Source organism: Halichoerus grypus, chromosome 6 (assembly GCF_964656455.1).
Source record: "Halichoerus grypus chromosome 6, mHalGry1.hap1.1, whole genome shotgun sequence".
Lineage (NCBI taxonomy): Eukaryota > Metazoa > Chordata > Mammalia > Carnivora > Phocidae > Halichoerus > Halichoerus grypus.
The window spans coordinates 177,022,082-177,047,134 of record NC_135717.1 but is presented as its reverse complement, the minus strand read 5'-3'; the positions used below and the strand labels follow the sequence as shown (position 1 = coordinate 177,047,134).

At 58.0% G+C, this 25,053-nt stretch overlaps 2 long non-coding RNA genes across 7 annotated transcripts in view; both read left to right on the top strand.

The window, feature by feature from the left end:
• Nucleotides 1-6,035, top strand: part of LOC144382427 (uncharacterized) — a 31,972-nt gene extending 25,937 nt beyond the window's left edge. For 5 of the 6 annotated variants that reach the window (XR_013449382.1, XR_013449384.1, XR_013449383.1 and 2 more), the window contains one exon: nucleotides 3,084-6,035. This is a non-coding gene — a long non-coding RNA (uncharacterized LOC144382427). Of the gene's footprint in view, nucleotides 1-3,012 lie in introns of all 6 variants that reach the window. The other variant, XR_013449386.1, reaches the window with a different exon arrangement.
• A 6,287-nt stretch (nucleotides 6,036-12,322) lies between these two features.
• On the top strand, nucleotides 12,323-18,704 carry LOC144382178 (uncharacterized). Its single transcript, XR_013448621.1, has 3 exons — nucleotides 12,323-12,411; nucleotides 15,270-15,611; nucleotides 18,178-18,704. It is a non-coding gene; the product is annotated as an uncharacterized LOC144382178 (long non-coding RNA).
• Nucleotides 18,705-25,053: the final 6,349 nt, after the last annotated feature.

Below are 25,053 nucleotides of genomic sequence, written 5' to 3'. Positions count from 1 at the left end.
ACCACAGAGAGAGGGTGTGATGAGGAATCGGACCCCACCTCTGACACCAGCATCTGGACGTCCCTACTGGGACACCCTGGGCCTCCCATTTCAGACACACCGTTTCTGGAAATCTACTGCCAACCCACCTTGGCCAACACACTCCTCCAGGCTCCTTGGACGGGCTGAGAGGCCCAGCTGTGCTTGGAGCCCCCGCGAGGCAGAGCACACACAGCCTCCCAGGCCTGCCTGGCAGGCGTCTGGGCCACCGGAGATGGTCAGAAAAGGGCAGGTGACTCCTCGCCAGGGAAGGGCATGTGGGAGGTCGCCAGCTAAGGCCCGTCTGTCCCCACCCGTGGTTCCCCTCCTTTAGGGGCAGAGAAAAATGACACACACCCCACAGACGAACAGACACATGGACGCAGGGGCTCAAAACCTTTCCTTCCCTCTGCCACCCTCTCTTCCCGCCTCTGCTCCTGGGGAGTCAGGCCTCCTCCAAGCTGGACACCCAGGCAGCAAGCAAGTGTGAGCTTTCATTTCCCATCTTTGTAACCTGAGAGGGAAGACAAGCCTCTTGAGACCCAGTTGGGAAGACCCTCGACCTGTCAGGTTGGTCTGGCCATCGGGCCTCAGGGTCTGGGAAGTGGACGCTGGGCGGACCTGTTTGGACAGCTTGCCGAGGGTAGAGCAGCACAGTGTCTTCTCGTGGGTGCGCTGGGCCAAAGACCTGGCCGTCTACACTGGGAGCCAGGCTCCTGATGTCTGTGCCTGGACTGGGGGAAGGCAGGGGTTAGCAGTGCCGGGTCCCGGGCCCCCTGCTTCGGGAGCCCTGACTCCTGCATGGGAAGCGAGCACGCCACGGGGAGGCTGAGGCCCCACGCGGCAGCTCTGGGCGCTCACGGCAAATCCACAGGCTGCTCGAGCACGGCCTGTTCGCACTGGTCTGGTCATAAGGTGTAAGCGGGGCGAGGGAGAGGACAAAAGACCTTTCATTTATTTTGCTTTATTTTTTCTCCAATTTGTAAAATCATGCCCTCGGAGAGCATAGTGCCTCCGGGCTCCAGGACACAATCTGAATACATTCAATTAAAAACCTCGGAGCGGCCTTTGGGGGGCTGGGGCTAGCGCGGGTCCGCAGAGGCCGTCCGGGGCGTGCAGAAGCCCACACAGGGGGAAGCCACCAGGCCCCGTTCTGAGAGCGGCGGGCAGGGCTGGGAGGCTCCGTGGGGCCAGGCGGCCACGCTGGGTCTGCATAATCGGAGTCTGGGGAGCGGCCGGGCCGCAGTCATGGCTTCTGAGCACAGGCAGTGAGTGGGCCGGAGGGTCCCAGCTGCGTCCCTTGTCCAGACGGGCCTCTCCGCGGCGTCCTGTCTCGGCTGGACTGGCTAGGGCTTCAGTCCCGCCAGGCGGGTCTCTGGGCGGTGGGGCCCTGCTGGTCTGCAGAGGGTTCAGCTGCCTTGCTTGGTTAACAAGATGTCCCTTCCACAACTGGGGGCTCCCCTTCATCCTGGGCTGGGTCCTTGTCCTGGCTGACCTGTGCTGAGTCCTTATGAGGGACATGACCTTATTTGAAAACAGGGTTAAGATGGGGTCCCTGGGTGGGCTCTGATCCCCTTCCACTGTTGTCCTTAGGAAAAGTGGAAATATGGGCACACACACACACACACACACACACACACACACACAGCGAGCACCGGCCCCATGCTCACCAGCCTCCGCGGCAGGTTTCCCAAGCAGAGCGGGGTTCTTGGAACTCAGTACTGGAGAGCTGCGTGGTGAAGGCCAGGCCGCTCACGGGTGTGTGAGAGCAGGCGGGCAGCTGGACGTGGGCGAGAGAAATGGGCTCTGGTTTTAGCCGCGCTTGGCCAGTGCTGATCAGTGAGTCCGGCTGTGCCCGAGTCTGAGCCCCTGGAATAAACCTTCTTGCAAGGGTGGCTGTGACGTCATGGGCCATGTCTATGACAAATGGGCAGAGTCCATTTGGGTAAAAGTATGCAACATGAACTTCTCAGTCTGCACTTCTTGCTGGAGGAGCCTCCCTCCCCGTCCCGCTAAACTAGAGGGTAGAGCTGCCATTTCCCAGCCGGGCCTGAGCTCCTGGCCCCTGAGGCCCCCATCCCTCCTCGTGGCCTTTTGCTGCTCGGTCCACAGTGAGTTGCTCAGGCCGCTGACCCCGCGTCCCACGCTGGTCTCCACCGCAGAGCCCCTGCGGCCAGATCCCTGCACAGACCCTGCCTTCTCCCTGCTGCTGGAGCCCGCGCCCACCTGGAGACGGCGGGCTCCCCCCCTCAGGGAGCGCTTCCCAGATGCTGTCTGTCCCCAGCCTCTGAGTCACCCAGGACCTTGGGTGAATTGGCCTCTTTGGTGGCGGCCCAACCATCCCTTGCTGTCACGTCTTTCCTCTGCACCCTGAGAAATGTCTCCGTTGTTCTTTTGCCCACGTGCCAGGAAGCCTGAGCCTCTCCCATTTTTAACCTGCTGTTGAAGTTCTCTGTCCTCCCTTTTACGGGAGCAGAAGTGTTGGACTGTGAGGCCTTCTTCCTTTGCACCTGCTCTTGAACCCATTCCCTTGGCTCTGCGAGATTCTGCCCTGCGGCTCTGCTGTCCTGACGGACTGCCCCGAACATCTGGTGCTCGCCCTCGCTCGCTGAGCTGTGAGCCCTAAGGACGCATGTTCAGACCCCGACTCACACCAACAGTGGCCCCCGACTGCAGGACTCCCCACTGGTGGGTTTCAGCTCCCCACGCCCACCTCCCGGCCCGTGCATGTGGATCGTGCTGCACCTGCGGCCCAGGTTTGAAGCCGCTGTCCCCACGAGCCCCTTGCACCTGTCGGGAGGCCATGTGCTATCATCATAACATCCCAACATTTGAAGGGGGCTCTCCCCCGCCCGTGCTGGGGGCGCTCCGTGTCCTGGGCGCTGTCCCATTAAGTCTCTGCCTCTCTTCCTCTGTTGATTTCTTGCAACAGGGTAAGAGTATTTCAGTCCTATTTGCAATGAAAACACTGCCTGTTTCCTTTCCCATCTTCAGGAGAAGCCAGATGCGGTGTCCCTTTCTGGTACTTACCAGTTTCCCTCGTGGGGGTCCCTCTCTTCCTTCAGAACCTGACACCCCGAGCTGAAGCCTTCCCCTGCTCACCTGGACGCCCCAACAGTTTCCTGACCTGCTGCCCGAGGTTCTTTCATCTCTGAGCCTCCTGGCCTGCACGTCGATGGCTTTGGATCCACGGTCAACTACCTCCCTGATGCAAGAGCCCCTCCTGTGACCCCCAAACCCTCCTTCACTGAAGCATCCGCCAGGCTTTCGGGGTCACAGACCTCCTCCTCGAGCCTGTGTTGTAGGAGATGTTGTAGGAGATACTCCAGGAGTCTGGATGCGGTAAGAAGTTGCCCCTGCCCCATCCCCTCCTGGGATCCAGATGTTTTTCCCGTAAGGAGGAGAGGGGTTAGGGCGCTGGCCTGTGGCCCTCCACGCTGCTCCTCACCCTCTAGGGCTGCAGCTTGTTCATTACTTCTTCTAACGCAAGACCAGGGGGATGCCGCTCTGTCTGCAGGTCCGTACCGAAGGGACAGACGCGGTGTGCCTGAGATGAGTCTCTGCCGGAACGGCAGCGGGACATGCTCGTGTGCTCAGCTCGCCTCTGATCCCGAGTTCCTGGCACTCAGCTGTGGACACAGTGCCAGTGGGAGCAGCACGGAGGCCAGGAGACCCGGGCTGACCGTCGTGGGGGCCAGTGTCCAGCGCAGACCCAGCCACCACCGCGTGCCCTCCCTGCACCTTGAGTCATGCGCCGCCCCCTTGTTACTTTGGTTTCTAAATGCCAGGCTATTTATCAAGGGTCATGACCAAGTTTTCCCAGGAAATATGCAGTGTGTTGGAGTTTGGGAGTGATACCCAACTGCACCTCTTTCTCTTGGTGGATTCTAAACCAACGAGGAGTCTGTGAGGGATGCTTTCGCAGAGCCCTCCGGGTGTGGGGAGAGCCTGCCATGTGAGCAGAACGCTGGCCAGGAGCGGAGGAGAAAGGCTTGCTCACCAGGAGCCTCGGGAGAGCAAGGAGGGCAGGCCCTGTGGAGCAGGGACCTCAGCCTTGTCCCTTGGAGGTCACTGCCTCGTGGGGGCCACGGACGCTGCGTCCAGACTCCCCCGCCCGCCATCCTTGGGGAGAGGGCTGAGAGGCAGGCTGCAGTGGGCTCTGGTGGAAGCGTCTTCATGGAAACAAGGGTCCACACAACATGGACTGTGACCTGGGGCTCCCTGAACCCACCTTCTCAGCTCTGCCTGAAGCTCTGAGCAGGCCCTTCTTTGTACCCGAGACCCCTTCATTCTAGGAAAGGACATGGCCACGGCTCCCTTGGGCCCCTTTCTCTCTGTGCCTCCCCTGCTCTGTCCCCTTTCCCCACCACGTCGGTTGACGCTCCCTCCCACGAGAGCCTGCTTTCAATAAAGGATGGGCGCGAGAAGGCGTCTGCAGCATTTCATCTTGAATTCCTGCGATGAATGCATTTGGTCCGGTCAGTGGGCTGGGCCCTGGTCTGAGGAGCTTTGCAGAGTCAGGACCGGTTCTGTGTGGGGGTCTGCATTGTCCCTTAGCGAGATGGGGAGATGGGCCGGCGGCCGCTGGATGTCTGCAGGGACTCTTTGTGGACTCCTCATCAGCAAGCGTGTCGAGAGAAAGCCAGCGGTGTGCCCTGCCTGCCCCAGTGTGTGTGTTATGAGCTGCGCCCTTGATGTACTGAGCACCAAAGTATTCTCAACAGAGATCCCACATTGGGCCTGACGTACCAGTGGGACAGTCATCCATTCATGGAAGGAAAATTAACAGAGAATAACAAGATCGCCACGAGCAACAACCACAGGTAATGATGGGGATCGTGTCGTGCGCTCCATACATCAGGCACGAGGGTCTTCGACCCCTTTGCTGAGAAGCTCTGGGTGATGCTCCCGGGGTGGGCTGCACAGGGCTGCTCTGGGACCTGGCTCCCGGCAATCCTAACGAGACTCTTCACCTACCACCCCCAGAGCCTCGGATTCTAGGGACGGGGAGGGCCGTCAGGAGTCCTCCCCGACTCCCATCCCAGAGTTCCCCGTTTGCGTATTTGTGAATCATTTACAAACCAGCAGTGGGGGGCCTCGTCGCAAACACACCCTCCATGTCTGGCTCGGCCCCGGGCTGCAGATGCCTCCTCCCAAGGTGGTGCAAACAATTATCACAGTCTTAACAGATATTGCACTCAGAATTGCTTGTCAGACTTGGGAATATCACTTCTCTCTTTTGCAAGGAGGTCATTACAGTATGCACTGCAATTGGATTCTGCTCTGGTTTGTGGCATCACGGAGATGTAAGAAGTTAGTAATGATTGCTAAAAACATTTGTCGTTGAGTCTTTTGAAAGAAGGACTGCATTTGGGGGAATTAAAATGGATGAAATGCACATAATAGATTTGTGTTTGGAGTTGGCTGACAGTCACAGAACCCGTCCGGAGGATGCTGCCCAGCCTTGGGCCGCTAGGAGCTTCCGCTCATCACCCATGGGGAACACTCACCTCCTCTTGCTGGAGCGTCTCGGGTTCATCAGGGAGCCCGACCTGGGAGTCAGGAGGCCGAGTGGAAGACGTGGAAGGCAGACAGGGAATGTGAACTCTTAGAACCAAACTGGCTTGGGCACAATCTCACCTCCTTTACTATTAAATGTGTGATTGTGGACCTCCGATTCACATGTGCAGACGCGTAGTGACACACAGCTGTGGGGTTAGTGCAAACACGTGATGATATGCGGGACAGAGATTATGAGAAGTCACTGTTGTGGGGATCCCCCCTTCTCCGGGGAAGCCGCAGACCCCCACGGGGCCATGGCCCCCCCAGCGCCTGCGTCCTCATTCACAACACGCTCCTGTTAATCCCACGCCCACGGCCCTGGAGGGATTAACGGGGCCCCAGCAACGTAATGTGTCCAAACGACTCTAAGGGCTAAAGTAAAGAGAAGAAAAATCCCCATTTCCCCCCAAAAGGATTATTTAGTCATCAAGAATTAAACTTTGCATTCAGAAAAATCTAAGCCTGGATCTTGGCTCTGTTGCTTTTTCATTGAACGTCTATGAAAGTGTTATTTGTGTGGGTCCCAAAGCAGTCAATTATTGGCCACGTCACATGGTTCGACTTACTAGCACGTGGTGTTGACTATGCCACGTAACTTTTCCGTGGCCCGGGGCTTTTGTCTGCTCAGTAGATGTCAGCGTGGGAGCCCAGCTCCACGCCTGACTTACAACAGGTGCACTCTGTCTCAATCCGAACCTTCCTAATAACCCATGGCCCACATGCGGGGTTGGCCGTGGTGCTAGGAATTATTTATCCTGTGCAAGAGTGACGAGAACCGTATGTGGGCCTGCATTACCCTTTTGGCTGAAAATCGAAACAAAAAGGCCATGGATATGGTTTCCCACCTGAAATGTCAGCAGATTTTCTCTCCCATCACTTTACGTGAAAACATATTTACAGCCACAACATGGCGTCCAAGGAGAGTTTGCTCTTCCTTTGCTCTGATAGGACGTGGAAAGATACCTTCTGGGAGTTCCTCCAGCTGGATTCTTGCAAACAAGGAGAGATCCCTGTGTCCGTTGACCCTCACCTGTGCAGACGGGCATGGCATTCACCTCCGGGCCCTCACTGGGTGTGTGCATGTGCATGTGTATGTGTGCGTGTGCGTGTGTGCACGCGTGTGCGTGTGCGTGTGCATGCGTGTCTAGACTGCTGGCTCCTACTGCACCTGTAGTCACAGAAGCCTCCTGAGCCCCTGACTCCAGAGCTGCTGAAAAGAGGCGCTGCCCCATCACATGGCGGGCAAGTTCTAATTGGGTCCAGACTTGAGCTTTGACCTTTATGTCCATTCCTGTTTAATGTCAGCTTGTCCAAAGTCCCACTGCTCGCTGAAGTTGCCTGAGGTTCTCACCGATCGTCCTGTGATGTGTGTTCTCTCTCTCCTACACATCGGACCAGCATGCAACACCTACCACCTTCTATACCAGCCATTAGCTCGCTGTCCGTTTACTTCTCTGTTCATGCAAAAAGCATTTATTAAGCAAAACTTGAGACAGTATTATTAAGAATCTTTCTATGGTAAGTTTGGGCTCAATTTAGATATCTGCGCCTTTGGATATGATTGCTTAATTGGGTTGAATTCACCCAATTGCCCACTTTCCTCATCTCTACATGGAAAATATTTGTGGGTTGGATGGTTGATTTTATTTGTCCTAAAATTACTTATCTCAGAGTCAGATCATTCTAGGGTTTAATGAAGAATCAAGTATTCCTTTATTCCTGCATGTTATGACAATACTCAACTCACTTCAGTGTTCGACAAGTATCAAGTTCTGTTATTACCCAGAGCATTTAAAGGTCAACAACGGCTACCCGCATACTGCACCCCGACCCCGGCAGGCATGCCAGCATTTCTGGGGCTCCAGGTGTGCCCCAGATCTGCGACCCCACTGCACTATGTACGGGTCTCCCTGGGCTCTGCTTGTCACCTGCTCCCAAATGTCTCCCTTCTGCTCGAGTCTTGTTCCTCTTTTCGGGTGAAGAATATGACAGATTCTAGTTGCATCAGGAAGGCCATGTCTGGGCACCTTGGAACGGGGGCTCACCCCCTTCTATGCACAGGGGTTAAGGGTGTGACTTCTGTTCCTACCTGAGGGCTTGCTTTTACCTCCCCTCGCCTCTCCCTACCAAAGTGGCTCACTCAGCCACGCACCCCCAGGCGTCCGAGTGGGAAATGACCTGATGTCCTGCACAGAGGCGCGCCCCTCTGATGGAGATGGGACTGCCTTTTCCTTCAAGAAGCCCCATTTCTGAGCTCCATTTTATGGTTAAGATGCAATGTTCTGGCCCTTGTTCTCGGTGTCACATTCTGCGGAAGCAGAGACGTGGGGGTCAGGGCCCCCAAGAGGGGAGGGCGCACAGCTCCCAGGACACGCGGTCTGGTTCTCACAGGGAGGACACTGAGTGACACTGGGGAGTCAGGAGGGCCGTCCCGGGAAAGAGGGGCAGACCAGGCCCCGAGACCCCACGCCGACGAAGAGGGGCAAATGCAGAACAAACTGGAGGAAGAGAAGGGTCAAAGGGGAAAGGTCAAATGGTGGACGTGGGGGCAGAAGCCAGGGCTCGACAAGCAGCCCACGTGTGTTTCTTGTCTCCGCATCTCTCTCTATTCATGGGGTCTTCACCTGAGGGTCATGCTTATCATTCCGGACTCTGGGGTTCCTCCGATTTCTCAGCTCTCTTGACCCGGCCCCGGAGAACACGCCTGGAGCCGTGGCCCCTTGCGGGAACTAGCACAGGCAGCCCATTCCCGGTGGCCTCTCCTGAGCACCGTGACCCCTCCGCCTGCACGCTTTGTGGCCCCGGGCGGGGTGGGGGCCCAGTCTCAGCTCATCCTAGCACTTCCCACAGGTTGTGACCGTCCCCCTGGACCACCCTTCTGGGGGTGGGGCGCGTGCTTTTGATAGCTCCCCCTCGCCCGTGGGCCGCGCCAGGCTGGGGGCCGCGTCGGAGCCTAGTCGAGTCTTCCCCCAGCTAACGGTTCCATCCCGGCTGAGCTGTGGGGGAAGCAAAGGGCGATGTGTCAGAGAGCCTGGGCCGGGCCCGCTGGGGCCCTGGCGAGATGCCGCATCCTTGGACGTCACGGTCCTCCTCTGCCATCGGTGGTGCCCGCTGCCACGTGCCTGGGGCGGGCCTGAGCCCGTGGGAAAGCTCCTTACAGAAGTAGAAGTGCTGTGTGAGCTTCGTCCCAAGTGTGGGCTGCTTTGGTTTCCCATCAATGGTTCAGACTCAGTTCCTGTTCTCCTGAGCGCCACGGCTTTGGCCCGGGCTCTCCAGCGTCTGGCCCGCGGCCTGGAGAGCACACTGCGGCGGCGGCGTGTCCTGAGGTCCTGTCCTGAGCTCCGGCCGAGCTGCCCCACACGCGGGCAGGGGCGTCCCGCCAGCCCCTGGAAGCAGGCCGGCCCCCGACGGCGGCGCAGCGCGGGCCCTTGGGCACGCTGGCGGGTTCACTCCGGCTCGTCCGCGCCAGCCCTGGGGCCCTCGGGTCACTCAGCCCGCCGGACCTCGGCAGAAAGCAGGCAGGACTGAGGAGAATAACCACCGTCCTGGCGGCCACCGAGCACAGCGCGCAGAATGTCGCCTGTTTCCAGCAATGACGTGCGCAGCAGGTCCGTCCCTGCTCGGGAAATCTGTGTCCCGTATGGGGCGCAGACAGAACACACAGGCAGGATGGACACGCCCCCCCCCCCCAGCCCGCCCTCCGTCCACCCCCAGAGCGCAGTGAGCGTCCCTACGCCCCCTCGGTCCCGTGTGCCTGACCAGAGGACCCAGAGGCTGTGTCTGCAGGGCACGTCCATCCACGCTTCCCTCACCAAATCCCGGCCAGAGCGCTTCAGCCTGAGGCCATGAGAGCCTCCCTTCTGCAAGGGGGGAAACCGAGGCCTGGGGAGGTCAAGGTGACAGAGCAGGGGGTGACGGAGGCAGCACTGGACCCAATTGTCCCCAGCCCATCGGCATACTGAGCGACTGAGGACAGCACTCCATCAGGACCGCCCAGGCCCCCTGGACCAGCTGCCTCGGCGGGGGCTCCTGCGCAGGTGCAGCCGGAGGTCCTGGGGCTGTGGACGGTGACAGACTGGGGAGGGCGCCGTGATCAGGACGCTCAGCTCCAGTGGGGGGCTGACACCACGTGGGGCTGCGCATCTGGGCTTCTGCCGGTCGGAGCAGCTGAGGGCTGCTCGGAAAGACCCAGGCACATGCTGCAGAGGGTTCTGATGGAGCCTCGGGGCTCCCAGGTCCCTTCGTCTGCATTCTGTCAGCTAAGTCATGAGGCCAGCCCGGATTCAAGGAAGGGGTCAGATTCTACCTCTTGATGGGATCAGGAGCATGTTAGCAGGGGAGAGCACAGGGCAGCCAGCCTTGGAGCCTACGTGCTGCTCCTGATGAGGAGGGGGAGGAGGGAGGGGAGGGAAGGGGAGGGGAATGGGGAGGACAGGGAGAAGGGAGGGGGCAGGGAGGGGGAGGACTGGGAGGAGAAGGGGAGGAGGGGAAAGGGGAGGAGAGGTGGGGGCTGGTAGAGGAGGAGGGGAGGGGAAGGGGGAGGACTGGGAGGAGAAGGGGGAGGAGGGGAAAGGGGAAGAGAGGTGGGGGATGGTAGAGGAGGAGGGGACGGGAAGGGGGAGGACTGCGAGGAGAAGGGGGAAGAAGGAGAGGGGGAGGGGAAGTGGGGGTGGTGGAGGAGGGAGAGGGGAGGGGAAAGGGCAGGACTGGGAGGGGAAGGGGAGGAGGGAAAGGAAGAGGGGAGGAGGGGAGGGAGGGGGAGGACTGGGAGGAAATGGGGGAGGCGGGGGAGGGAGGCGGGGGCAGGATGACACCTGCGCGTCATAGAGACCTAGCTGGGTGCCTCTACTCTAAGTGCTCCCCTCGCGCTCACCCCAGGGCCTTATCGCGAGCTCACACACACCTGCCCGTAGCTCTAGGCAGTGATGACTCAGCGGGAAGTTCTGACATCATGCTGCACTGAACGCTCACTTGCAAAGCCTCACCCTGCTCGGGTTGCTTACCTCTGTCACCCGGTCAGACAGGAGGCCTTCCCTCGGGGATGGGCGGACGCGCGGGTGTGGAGGTGGTGAAGGTTTCCAGGGGCTGGAGCAGCTCACAGTGGAACACCGTGCAGACACACAGTAGGCTCACTGCCGTTCAGCAAATGAGACTGGAGGACGTCCCCCCTCTTCCTGGAGCCAGCCTTCCCGAACGGGAGCAGGTGCAACGGGGCTGCTTCTTGGAATTAAACATAGAGTTAGCGAGATGTCGCCCCTGCCTTAATGACAAAGGCAGGCAGATCAGCCGAGGGGTAATTAGTGCTGGCTGTTCCACTGCTCAGTAATAATATCTTAGCCTTATAAAAATAACCGAAATGTGGGAGTTGCCCACGTGAATTAAACATGCTTTGGTGAGTCTGGATCTCTTCCTGGAATTTGGTGAGAAAAACATCTCAGCGTTTTGGTGGCCAGTGTAGAAATGCGCAACGTGCAGGAGACGCCGTGGGATTCTGCTGGGACCTTTTCCTGCCGTGGTGCTCACAGCCACGTGACGTATGTGAGCTGGCAAGGGCGCCCCCGTGGCAGATGGTTCACGGTCGCCCCTGAATATTTGCCCGGTGCATTCATCCTCATAAAGCATTTTGGATTGTCACGAACGCACTTTACCAAATCATTTTTTGAGACGCCTATTTGGATCCTGAATTCTTTGCACAACCCCAAACGGTTGTTTTTCAAGAAACATGCAAATGCGATATGTCCTCTCTCAGTTGGAGTCTTCTCAGTACTTTGGAGAAGACGTTACCGAGACAGGCTCCTTTGGAAAGGAGTCACACTCTGACGGCAAACCCCCCGACAGACCGGGCGCTGCTGGAGCATCGCTCTGCTCCCTCTGTGGGGTTCGGATCTCGCCTCCTCCTCTGCTGCTCGTGACCTTGGCAGGCTTCCTCCTCTCTGAGCCTCTGTGTCTTAATCTTTACAATAGGATAATGCCATCTGCCTCGCAGGGCTGTTGGGCGGATTGGTACACCTGTGAAATGTCTGATGCCCTTGGTATTCAGAACGGTAAAAACTGCTAATACAGGAGCCAAATTGTCCATCCGAGTGTTTCTAAGAGGCAACAGGCCCACAGGAGCAGACCCTGGCTGTTTGCCTGCTTTCTTGCCCACAGAGTGGCTCATTTCCATGGGAAAGACATAAAATATGATGCCGAGCGGAGGTGTGGATGAGCCGTGTGTAATTCAAGTGTGTGATGGGAAGACTGCACCACGGGAATGTTTGTAATCCCGGGCAGATGCTGGTGCCACACGCGGAAGTTAAACTCTCGAAGGGATAGTAACTGCCTTTAGTGTTTGAACATAGCTCCCCTGCGTCGAGTGACTTTTAGGAAGTGCTCACGATGACCCCAAGTGCCCGGCACTGCAAGGACCGTTGCCCATCCCCCACGTGCCAGACGCCGAGGGGAAGCCCACCAGCTCAGCGGTCACTGGCAATAGACCACAACCCGGGAAGCTTTCTGGTCCCAGGCTGGCTTTGCTTCTCTTGCACCCAGTGTGCACCAACAGCCCGAGACACTGTCGCTATGCATTCAACAAACAGAAGTTCCTACTAAGTGCTGGGTGCGCGTGCGATTGTCCACCGTGCTATTTCATGGGTTCCAAAGCACCGGTTGGGTGGGAAATCCGAGACCTTAGCAGCCTGTACAAAAGGATCTGGAAGAACATTCCCAAATTCGACCAGTGGTCCATTTCCATTTCAGATCAGCAAAAGCGCCGGGCGGCAGCTTTACCCTGTCAGGGCTTGGCTTGGAGGACCCACCCGTCGGCTCGTGCAGAGGGACAGACAGGAGCAGGTCAGTGCATGGAAGAGGGGAGGATCTGAACTCCATGGGGTTGCGTGAAGAGCAATGCTCCCTGTTCACCCAGAAACCACTCAACACCCGGCATTAAAAACAAGAATGGCAGGGTTTTGCTTTTCTTTTTCTATTTCCATGCAACGAAGACAGTCTAATCCTTCATTGCTGGATAGTGTAGCAGTTAGAATTTCTGTTGCACAAAACACCTCGGGACTCCGTGTCAAAAGAACAATCATTTATGCAGCTCGCGGTCTTGCGGGTTGGGCTCAGCTGGGCCTATCTCTCGGTCCTGGCTGGTTAATGCAGGAGCCTGTAGTGGGCTGACAGTTGGTGGTCTCATCACAGGACTGTGCATGGCTGGACCTCGGGTCCCTCCTCATCCTGGAGGTTAGCGGGAGCTTACTCACGTGCTGGTGGTGCTCGCAGGTTTCCCAAAGTAAAAATGGAAGCCTGCATGGGTTCACGAGACCAGGTCAAGAATTGCATGTCTGTCCTGCTCCATTCGTAGACCAGAGCACGTCCCGAGGCCAGCTCGTGTTTGGAGACCAAAGGTGGCAGCATCTGCAGTCTTGGGGCGCCCTACCACAAACCGAAACAGAAAAACGAGTTATGCAAACAGAACAGAGTCTCACTTAAAAAAAAAAAAAAAAAATCCAAACTAATTTTCCCCCTTAAAGATGTCTTAGCACACATGTTAATGAAATACCAAGAACTAAAGCTAAATCAGGCATAATTTGACATTGAAGAAAGTGTCTGATGGGGCTCTACCTCCCCATCTCAGTTTTCCACCACATTCCATAACATTATCAGATTTTATTCGTTCCGTGAGCTCTGGATTCAAACACAGCTTCAGCTCCAATTTAATCCAATCTCTATATTTAAATCTGAAAGCTCCTGCCAGCTGAATTGCATGTTTTTACAGAATTAAGCTTAAAACCAGGGAGTGGCGGTGATGGTGGGGTAGGAGAGGAGGTTGCCATGGTAACAGCACACAACATCTCCAGTGCGAGTCAGATCTGTGCACACGTTGGATTTGGAACATGTGGGCGTTAATGGTTCTGGGAGAACCCTAACCAACCACAGGCAGACCGGGGCTGGTTACTCAGATGTTTAATGTAACAATACGTTAGCAGAGCCCCCCGTTCTGCAAGAAGGGAGAAGCGGGGTGCTAAGAGCTGCTGGTAAGTACCTCCTCCAGGTCAGGTCCAAAGAAGGAGCGGGAGGGTCTGAGACACAAAAACTGTGCGGGAGCAGGGGCGGCCCCGGACAGGCCAGGAGGAGGAGGAGGTCGTAAGATCTGCTCCCCCCAGAAGCAAGAGAGTCACAGAGGGAACTGGGAATGAGCGCCCCGCTGGGGTGCTTGTCCCCAGTGTCTCTGGGACTTCACAGGTCATCCGCCAGGCCGGAGTGTTCGGCGACACCACCTTGGCCACGGGACCCCGTCCCCCCGGGAAATAGTTCATAACATTTACAGCTCCAAACCATGTATTTGCCCCGTTGTGCTCATGATCTCCCCAAGTTTTACTCCGCACTCGTTCATATTCTAGCATCCATGGTCCCAGAGGCTTCCGTGGTCTTTAGTCCCATCATCACTCAAGACCTTTCCGTCCAGGGTCCGACCGTGCATGTGGCCATGGAGGAGGCTGGACAGTGAGGCTCCGTCCTTGCTCCGGGGCTCCCTCCTCTGACCCCCCGGCTATCCCAGATCTGACGTCCTGTTGCCACGCACACCTGCCCAGCTGCCCCTCCTGCTGGGGTGCCCTCACTTCACGTGTGGACCAGGCTCATCCCAGGACCCGCCCCTAAGGAAAGGGGTGTTTGCCGAGGGAGCTGGAGGCCCCTCCATCGGTCACACCAGCAGCCACATCCCGAGCTGTCATCCCAGCGTCCTCATGCGACATGTATTTAAGGCCCCGCCATCAGGGTTATTTCAGACGTGGCCCCACATTTCCCGGCTCTGTGTGCAGCACCTTTTCCAGTTCCTAAGACAGAGCACGTCATGTCTCAGCCTGCTGGCGAAAGACTCTTGAGTTTGGAGAAAATCTCTGTCTTTTCTCCCTGCCTTGAATTTCTACAGTGTTCTCATAATTCTGGGCTCCCCAGAGAGTCAATTCATTGTCCTCCAGTGGGCCGTCCACCGGAAGGCCAGACCGCGCGCGGGAGGCCCTGTCTCGTCAAGGTTGAGAAGGAGCCGGCGCGAGAGGCCGGGCTGTGACAAAGCGAGTGTCACACGGAGCCCCCGGGAGCATTTGTCTCCGGGTTTCCCCAATCAGCTGCTGTCGGGCAGCAAAGTGGAGAAAGCCAGGGGGAGCCTGGCCTTTGTTGGCACAGACGACCGCGTGCGGGTCCGGGGTGGACGCCGTGCTGACTCGCCCACCGTCCCTGGGAAGGCACCGCCGGCCCACAGGCGCGGGTAGAGGAATCCGGAAGGTTTGCCGCCCGAGAGAAAATCAGCAAACCCACCGAGTTAACTCTGCAGTAAAGCTTCTTGGTAAATTCCCTTGTTTGTTTGTTTGTTTGAAGAGGTTCACCTTCAGCAAAGCGCCCGGTGCGGCCGTGCGGGGTGCTGATGAGCACAGCGGCTGGGCGTGCGTGGCGCTCAGAGCGGATGCGGGTCTAGACGTTTCCAGCTCCTGATTCTGGAAGTCGCGGTGCGGGGCCGGCGGGCAGAGCCGCGGTGGGTGGCCCCTGACCACGAAGGCGGTGCTCGCCCCTCAGGGGCCACCCGCCTCTCTGCTCAGGGCCCCACGTGCGTCCAGGGACAGACGGGGTGCTCACCTGCCCTGAGCAGGCCACCCCGGCGCTCTCCCCAAGCTGCCTGGGACTCCACACCAGCCCTCTGCCTTCGCTTGCAGGGACCATTTTACCCACGTGAAGTCCAGGATTCCTGAACCGCCAACCCGAAAACTGCCCCTCCCCACTCGTTCACCATGCTCAACACACCCTCACGGACCTCGGCAACAGTAAACGCTCACAGCTGTCCCCGGGGGTGAGAGGTACGTATTTCGATAGCCAGTGGCCAGGGGGCTTTTAAATGACCTTACTTCGGGGCAGCGCTCTGGAATCCTACAGCCACCAGCAAAAAGCGACCACTTGTTTCCGAAAAGGAGAGAAGTTCGCAAACACAGGCCTGTAATGATTGAATGACACGCGTGCTCGAGGACCACCTTTCCCGGAGAAAAGCTGAGATGTCTTCGGTAAGGTTAGATACTTAGATTTTCTAGGGATGGGTCCAAATGTGGAGGCAGGAGGTGTCCTCATACCCTCCTGATTCCACAGCCAGAGGGAGGCGGGAAAGGAAGGGGGAGGAGGGACAGCAGGGAAGGGAGGGAAGACCCCTTCCCATCCCCCCCCCTCCTGCTCCCTTCCCCCCTCCCCAGTTCTGTCCACATTTACGTAACAAGCACGTCCTACCTGTAACTGCAGTTGAGGTGCCCCAAACACATTCTCCTGGGAGCAAATTCTCCGTCACTCCTCTCTTCCTTACTTCCCCAAATCTAGCACCTTGGGGACACCTACATTTGATCGTCCCCACATCCCTCTCTTTAGAGTGTGTGCACCTGACTGGTCTCCATAAACATTCGTGAAGCACGTCTGACATGCCTTCGCTCCTAGTGAGTGACATGTGGTGGGAAACGAGGTCTGAGTGTCAGGGGGTCATGAAATTGCTTGTGGCATTCTTGCACCTGTTCAGGGTACATTTTGGGAGCAGCTCTGGGCACAGGGCCCTGGTGTGGGTGGGCAGTCTCTGCCACCACGCGGCTCATGTTTCCAGGGGGGAGTCAGCTGTTGTTTCTGGGCAAATTTTGAAGGGTCCCTGTCCTGCTCTGAGTGTCCGTGTCCCCCTCAATGTGGACCTCCCCCGACATGATGGTCTTAGGCAGTGGGCCCTTGGGAGGTGATGAGGTCACACGGTTGGGTTCCAAGGACTTTGGTCCAAGAGACTGAAAGAAGAGCTTCCCATTTGCAGAAGGGGAAGGATGGAGGAGAGGTGGGTTTTGGGAGAAGTCGAGAGATTGGAGTCATAGGGAACGCTGGAGATGCGGGGTGTTTGGTTGTAAATACAGGGGGACGGGAAGGAAGGAGGGGAGGGAGGGAAGCTGCTGCCTGTAGGCAAGAATCCCGGATGAGGATCTGAGGATCGCTGCAGGTAGATGAAAGCCCTTAAACCCAGAACCCAGTGAGGGGGTGAGATGGCCAGGTGAGGGTCAGCAGAGGTGGTGGTTGAGGTCGAGCTGGGAGGGAGCAGGGTGGGGAGGGAGGAGACCACGGGACAGCATGCTGGAGGCCAGGAGGAAGGAGCATTTTGGGAAGGAGCTGGATGGAGCCCAGGGTCTGCTGGGAGCGGGAGCAAGGTGGCCGTGGGACCCCCAGGGGCAGCGGCAGGGACCCACCTGATGCCTCCAGCCTCTTTCCAAAGTGGGAGTAACGTGCCCGCAGTGAGCCCCCAGCAGGCACCTGTCAGCTCGAAAATAATAATAATAATAATGGGAACACACATGAGCAGGCGTGGTAACCAGCCCCTTCCTGCAAAAGTCCGAAGCCCGTGGTGTGGTGGGTGGCCCTCGCTCCGGGGCCCAGAGAGCAGCGAGCGTCCACGGGTGGCAGGACGGGGAGGCCAGGTGCGGGCAGAGGTGCTTGTAAGACACTCGCCGCCGTCACCCTGTCGCTCTGACCTTACCAAGGCCAGTTAAACTTTTGTGCTTAAAACAATGAACACGGTGCCTCAGCCAGCGTCCGACGCGGGTCCTTGGCATCCACAGGCCGGACACGCATCCTGAATGTGCAGGCCACGTGCACAGCTGGGGCCCGACCTCGGTGGCTGTCCCCGAGCGTCCTGCCGGCCCGTGGGAGCCCGCGCCTCACTTCTCACATCGGCTCGCCTGGAGAGGGGAGTACCTCTCTCCTGCCTTGGGAGCCAGGCTGAGGGTGAGCAAAGGAAGAGGCTGTGGAATTGAGAATTTTTGCTTTAGGCATTTTCTCTCTTTGAAAACTATTCTAAGAGCAAGACTGTGCAAAGTGACTCCAAAATATAACTCCAGGGAAGAATTTGCAGACTGCAAACTGAAATCCATTTGCTTAAGTCAGGAGCGAGCTTTTGAGTCACGCTTGTTTAGATGGTTTTATTCTATTTGATACATTTTGCAAATATAAGCACATTTCCTGGAAGAGTTTGTGTTGATGAAAAGCAGGGTCTTGGGAGAAGCTAGCTGCCTCCCTGCCCCACAGGAAGCCTCTGTCTCACATCCATCTGCTCACCATCCACCGCGTGTCCCCCAGGCAGCCGGGCGGCCAGTGCCCTCATCTGACTGAGGAGCAGACGGGCGTTGGTCGATCACCCCGAGGCCACTCGCGGAGAGCACCGAGCCAGCCTCGAACCGGTTCTGATGTCCACACTCCGTTTACACCCGACCACGTGGCTTCTTGCTTTGCAGAAAAACGGGAGCGAGGACACTCTCTGGTCTCGTCGACTTCAGGATGACTGTGACTTCATTACCTGCAAGTGAGGGGCTCCGAAAAACCCCTCCAGCTCTGCGGCCTGCCCTCTGGTGCGAGGCCCACTGCCCAGTGTCCCCCCTCCCGGCTCGCCACCCTTGGGGGCTGATGTCACCCCCGGGGCTCATGGAGGGCTCCTGGTGACCACAGCAGGCGGGCTCTTACCTTCAGTGTCTCTGTTTTACAAAAATTACTTGTTCTGAAATAGTGTCACTTAGAAACATGGGAAGGTCAGTGTAAAAACCCTGACGGTCCTCTTCCATGCAGGCTCACCCATCAGCAGGATTTTATTTTGCCTGGTCTGCTTTGGACTCTCCCTGGACGTGACTGTTACCGCGGCCGTAGCTTCAACACCTGGGGAGCGCACCATGCGCACCGGGCCTCCCGTCCTTCCTACTTCAGCGTGCTTCCCAAGACTGAGGATATCCCCCTAAATAATCACAGTCCTGGCATCACATCTGGAAATTTGTCAGGGTTAAATAATCTATTACGGCCCAGACTCTAGCTCACCCAGTGTCTCCATCATGTCTTTCACGGCGTTTCCTTCTGGTTCAGAATCCCGTCCAGGATCCGGTAGCTGTCACACCTCCGTACCCTCCTTGGATCTGGAGCGGTCCTCAGCTGCTCTTTGTCTCCCACGTCGTGGACATTCCTTCCTAAGAGGACCCCAGGCTCCTCGGAACAGCACAGGCCCAGCACGCTCACAGACACGGCGCGGCCAGGACCCCCACGGCCAAATCTGGGACAGTCTGAGCACCAAACAGGTAGCAAGTAATGGATTAGTGCCCGTTTAATAAAGCACTTCCAATAGATACAGAAATGCGTACAAACAAATCTGCACATAAACTAATAAATGAGTGCTCTCAGGCAGCACAAGGACGTTTCTACAAATGGGTTAGCCCAATTCCACATCTTCCTAAGGACAACGTCTAAGCACTCAATTAAAACCAAGCCAACCTCACGAGACCACCATCCCCAGTGCCTCTGTGGGTCTGTCTCAGCTCTCCCGGCAGGTGGCAGGAGCTGGGGAGTGGATTTCCATTTAGTAAATGTAGCTGGAGAGTATCAGGGCATGTATCAGCCAGGATACGTTAAATTTGTCATTTGCAGTAATGAACAGCCATGGAATAACCAGTGTCTTCACACACACACACACACACACACACACACACACACACACACACACACCTGTTCTTGTGCATGATTTGGAGGGGCTCTGCTCCACACCACCTCTCGGGGCCCCGGGCTGATGGAGGCTCCATCTTTCAGAGGCTGGACCAAGTAGAGCATGCCCCCCTCCGCCCCCCGCTGCCAGCAGAAGGGGAGGAGAATTTAGAGAATGGCATGTTTGCTGTAAGTGCACCTGTTACCTCTCGATACAGCTCATCGGTCAAACGCAGACCCTCTGTGCACTTGGCTGCTGGGGGCTGGGGAGGGCGGTCTCTCCTGGGTCTGGGCAGGGGAGCAGGCATGGGCTTTGGTGAGTGTTGTCACGCCTGCCCCAGGGCTAGGGAAAAGAGGTGGCCACGGGGCTCCTGGATCTTCTCTTTGGAAAGACCCTCAGCATCAATCCGCAGGTCAGCAGCTCCGGACTCCGTGTGAGAGGTGAAGTGCACTGAGCAGAACGAGCCGTGGATGCTGACGTGACCCACAGGCGAAGAGGAATCCTGTCCCCCAAGAGAGGGCCCTGGAAAGACAACACTCATTTGAACGGTCCGTCCTGGCGGCGGCTGTCCCCCAGTGCTGTCATTTCATGAACTCCCAGCGCATTTTCATCTTTTTATGAGTCTCTTCCTCAGGGCCCACGGCTGATGGGGCTCATAGTAGGTGTGCAGTAAGTGTGTGTTCAATTGCAGCACGCACACACCCCGTGCGGCTTGACCGCCGTCTTGGAGGAAACTGAAGGTGATGGTTGGTTTGCATGTGGTTCTTACCCAGTTTAGAAAAGGTAAACATGCCGCAGGGGAAGTTTTTTCCAGTATTTTTTAAAAGAAAAAAAAAATGATCTTCTTACAATTCACCTGAAATGTAGTTCCTGACTTCTGAGAAATCCGCGGGTCTTTGATCTTATGCGGCGCAGAGCGGGCCCTGGCTAAGCGTCTGGGGATGGGTCATGTTTACTTAGAATTGTTCAGCCGTTTAATGCATCACATTTGCATTTGGGTGAATTTTCCAGCAACAAAAAACCCCGAGGATGTGGGAAGCATGCAGAGCAGTCCTGGGGATGTGCGGTACAGTGCTGCCTCCCCGGCCGGCCTGCGCGATCAGTCACGGCCAAAGTGCAGCGAGGACGTAGATGCACGTTAGTGGAAGGGCTCAAGGTGGACCATCAGACGTTCCCAAGCTCCAGTCCTGGTTCCATGAACATGCTTCCTCCTGGTTTATTGGGGTGATGTCCAGTCCCCAGCAGGGGCCCCGAGGCCTTTGCAGATGACAGAATTTCCAGCCAAGAGGGTCCTGGGTCTGGGGCTGCCCAGCACTGGGCCGGACAGTGGGGTCTGGAGGCAGTAGGGTGTTTTCCCCTGCACCGAAGTGCTGTTGGGGATGTCACACACGAGCAGAGAAGACACAGCGGAGTGGGAACCTGGACCCCTCTCCCTCCCAGGGCGGCTGCCCCAGGGGCCTCTTGTCTCCATCCCCCCATCTCCCGGCCCCGTGTCTCCTGCTTTTCCGTGTCCTGTCTCGTCAGTGAGCGCCTTCCGGGCGTGTGGGAGCTGTTTCGCCACGGGACCATGCCTCCCCCAGCTCTGGCAGGTGGCAGACCTCCCCACGCCATCACTAGGGTGTAGACCAACCTGGTCTCGTCTCCGGAGGAGGGAGGTGTCCCATCCCCTCCCTGCGCCCCCTGGCCACCCGAGGGAGGCCAAGCCAGGTGCCCTAGGAGGGAGGACGTTTGGGGGACAAGGGCGCTCAGCAGGTACAGAAGAGCATCTTGTGAAAGCTCAGTGACCATAAGCCGTTCTCATGAGTAGGAAGCCACCCCATGACGGGCAAGACTGCATCTCCCTCCTCGTCCACGTGGGTGGTGTCAGGTGCTGTCTACACCAGGAGGCTGCCCACCGACCACGCACGCGGCTGTGAACCCACGCCAGTGAAGGGGCCGGCCTGGGATGTGAGGCCACCCCTCCTAGGGCTAGCAAGTGGGGTGACCCGCTGTCGAGGTTGGGACTTTTTCTGTGGACAAAGGGTTTGCTGACCAGGCTGGGCTTTGCTGATGTTTGCATTTCGGAGGGTAGATTAGCTGAGTGCAGGTGGGTCCCTGGTGAGGGAGGCTGTGCCGGTGGGATAGAGAGAGGCGGGCCTGGATTTCTGTTCACGCACTGAGGAGGTGCTTCCTGCCTACAGTGGGCACCGTCCTCGCCCTGCCCTCTGATACCCGCTCCAGGAGAACCTGTGGAGAGAGACGGGGCCCGAGGGGCGCACAGAGGGGCACCCCGTATGGCCAGGGACGCTTAAGACGGGACCCGAGAGGCGGCACATCGAGGTCGTCTGGACAGAGAGGGCAAGGAGGTGATGGTCGAATTTCTGGGACAGACAGCACAGTCGTGGGGAGGGTCAGGGCCCCATGTTGGAGGAATTGCAGATCTGTGGGGCAGACGCTGGCTCTGCGTGTCCCGGGAGCGCCAGGAAGCTTCGGCTAGAGAAGCTAGAGGGGTGGGCTGAGCCCAGCGGCCAGACCGCGGCTCGCTCGCTCGCTTCCCACACGCGGGCTGTCACCCGGGGGCAGACGGGGGGACAACAACATGCCTGGAGGAGGAGGAGGGAAGCAGCCCGACACCCAGGCCCTGGCCGGGCACCCACAGCGGGGACGCGGCGTTCCCGTCAGACACAAAACAGCCTCCCAGAAGACCAGTGGCCGCGAGCAGTGAGACCAAAAAGGAGAGGGTTACGGCTGGCCCTCTCGAGACAGGGGGATAAGACGCTCTGTGGTAGACGAGGACTGACCACGTGAGTCCACAGTTCACTCCTGGGGATGCAGCAGGGGAAGCAAGCACATACGTTCACACAAAAACTCGTCCACGAGCTCACAGCCACACGCTCACAACAGCCAAAGAGCGGAACAGCCCAACTGTCCGTCGACCGATGGATGGGTAAGCAGGGATGGCCCGGCTCCCGGCGTTCAAGGGGAGGAAGGAGCAGCATGCGCTACTGTGCAGACCAGCTTTGAAAACAGTGAGCTGAGAGAAGGGTGTTAGACGGGAAAGACCACACATCATGTGACGTCACATATATGAAAGGTCCAAAGCAGGCAGAAGAGACAGAAAGTACACGAGTGGTTGCCAGGGTCTGGGGGAGGCGGGGAAGGGCTGCCCATGACCTTGGGCGTCCATCCCAGGTGCTGAAAATGCTTGCAATTGGTGGTGATGGTCACACAATCTTATGAATTTACGAAAAACCACAGAAAGGCACTTTAAAACAGGTGAATTTTCTGGGCTTTATATCTCAATTAAAGCAAAGACATCAATCCCGGGATTACCCTTTGTTCCTGATGGAATGCCATCGAAAGCAATAACCATTTCCTACACCCTCCCCCAAAGGCACCTCCTCTGGGAGTCCTGGTGAGCAGCGTCTGACGGACACCCCACAACCCCTGCAGTGGGCTCTCCAAGGAGCAGGGAGCCCCGCTTGTTCAACTACGGGGTCCCCGGCGGGCTGTCCATGGCGGGGGACGCTGATTTGCCCCAAACGGGACCACGTCTGTGACAGATGGGTCAGTGCTTAAGGAACCAGTATGGTTTTGAGGCCACGGGTTCAGAAGCATCACCGTTGTTCAGAACCCAGGCGCCTCTCAAGGTCCCATCCTTTGAACCTGAACCTCCTGGACCTTAGAGTGCGCGGCTTGGCCTTGGATGACTTTGCCGACACGGCTTCCACCAGCCAGCTCGTCCACCCCTGTGGTCACGTGGGTGGATCTGCACAGGGATCCCCTAGGGGTCTTCCCTGCTGACCCTGCGGCACACCTCTGTGTTCATGGCCCGGCTCTCCAGGATCCCTGTTCTCCGGCCTCTCAGACTGTGGAAGCTACGCTCACACGGGGACCTCATCAGCCCGTGAGAAACAGAGTCCATGCCCGTCTGTGTGGGATATGGGCTGGGAGCGGGAAACCCACGCCTTTGGGAGGCGCTGATGTTTTCAGATTGTCCCCAGGGCCTGACGAAGCCACTGCCGAGCGGTGCAGTGAAGCCTCCCATCTCTGCCCACATGATCTGGCCCCAACGGGAGAGCCGCTAGAGGAGATCCAGCCCGGAAGGGTTGCAGGACTATGAGGGCATCCTCCGGGGGTGTGCATCAGGATGACCCGGGGGGGTGCGAGGGGCTGGGGGTGCAGGGTGTGGGGTCCATAAGGAAGGGCTGCACCCATCTGGCTTCCCTCGTTCCCAGACAGGCAACCTGACGGAGAGGGATTCGGTCATCAGCGAGGTGGTCAGACTGGGCAGGGAGGCGTCCGTTCATCCATGTGAAGTCTGAGGCCCTGAGCACATTTGGAGATGGGGGTGCAGATGCAGGGAAAAAGGATCCCAGTCCTGCTCCTTCATTCCGTTCAGGGTCAGCCAGAGGACAGCCAAGGGAGACGCACTGGGAGATTCCAGGCACGCGGTAGGCTTATGTGGCCGTGGGGTCCACCTGGCAAGTCCCAGACCCGCAGGGCAGGCTTTGGGAAGGGCATGCTGGAGCTCTTGGGGGCCGGCCGAATTTCTTTTTCTCCCTCAGGGAATCCTCCGCTGTGCTCTCGAGGCCTTTCACCTGATTGGACCAGGCCCACCCAGGTTATCCAGGACGATTGCCCTCACATAATATCGGCCGACTGGAGCTCAACACTGTGTTTCCCTTCTCCCATGGGTCCTGGCCACACACTGGTTTCCAAAGCCTGAGATAGATTTTATATGCATATAGGGAATATATATAAAGGAGGACTGGGCCTCCCCCCGGCCGGATGGTGGTGCTCGCTCAGCTCTGACGGCACGCGTGGTCCCAATGCCCACGGCAGGGTCTGCTTCCCGGCCACCCGCCACGGGCCCTTCCTCACACGACGTGCGTCTCTGCAAAGGTGCGGGTTTCACCAAATGGGCCGTAACATACATGTTACACCGATGAAATCTGCCCCCGGGCACGAGTCGCTACCTTGTCGCATCTGGACGGAGAACTACGAGAGCCTCCCTGGAGAACAGCACCGTGTCCCTCAGGAAAACCGTCAGTCGCTGGGCAGAGGGCTGTCCCCCTTCCCACGCCCCGAAGCACCGAGCTGACCACCAGCTCCTGCAGACCCAGAGGAGTCCGGGCAGATATGGCCTCACCACATGAAGCCGCTTAGTTAGGACACGGCAAACGAGGTTTGGGTGGATCTGAAGCTGGGCCCCTGGCGCTGAGGGCTCAGTGCAGCCCATCCCCCACCTGCCCCACCCCCGAGGGAAGCCCCGAGCAGCGGGCAGACTCCACTGTCCTGCCCCAGCCTGGAGCAGGCCTTCTGCCTTGATGGGAGGGAGGGTTTCCATTACAGACTGTTATTCCAGAGACGAGGGCTTGTCCCCTCCCAGCACGCGCTCCCCCGCCAGGGAAAGCCAGCGCGTTACTGGGAGGCCTGCAGGGCCCCCACCCGACAGAGAAGAGTGTTTGTGATGGGTCCTGACATTCTCTGTTCTGGAAAATGACTGTCAAGCCTCGTGTCTCCGACAGGGAGCTCTTCTCCTCTTGGCCGTCTTCCCAGGGCCGTTCAGCTGCTTTGAAAGCTTTCCTCCCCCCCAGCCGGTGCGGACCGTGCAGCGGGCCGCGTTCCTCCACGCCGTCGCCAGCCTGGGGTTCCGCAGGCTCAAGCCCACGCGGCTGGGAGCTGCGGCTGATTCGCCCCGAAGGCCCTTGGCTTGATTACCATGTGTTGTGCACACGTCTCTGGGAATTGTGAAACCATAAAGATCGCCCGGGGCTGACAAGATAGTCCTGTTTGGGAGCTGATTGGGCTGGCTACCAACGGCATTTGCGAGCACAGGAGAAAATCAACCCAAGATTCAGTGTTGAGCCTCAGAGATCGGGGCCCGAGGATCCCGGCGGGCTGTGGGAGCTCACCCAGGGCGGGGAGCAGCGGATGGGGGACACGTGTATTTCCTGCGAATGTCGGCAGGTGCACGGGGGCTCGAGGGTGCCCTG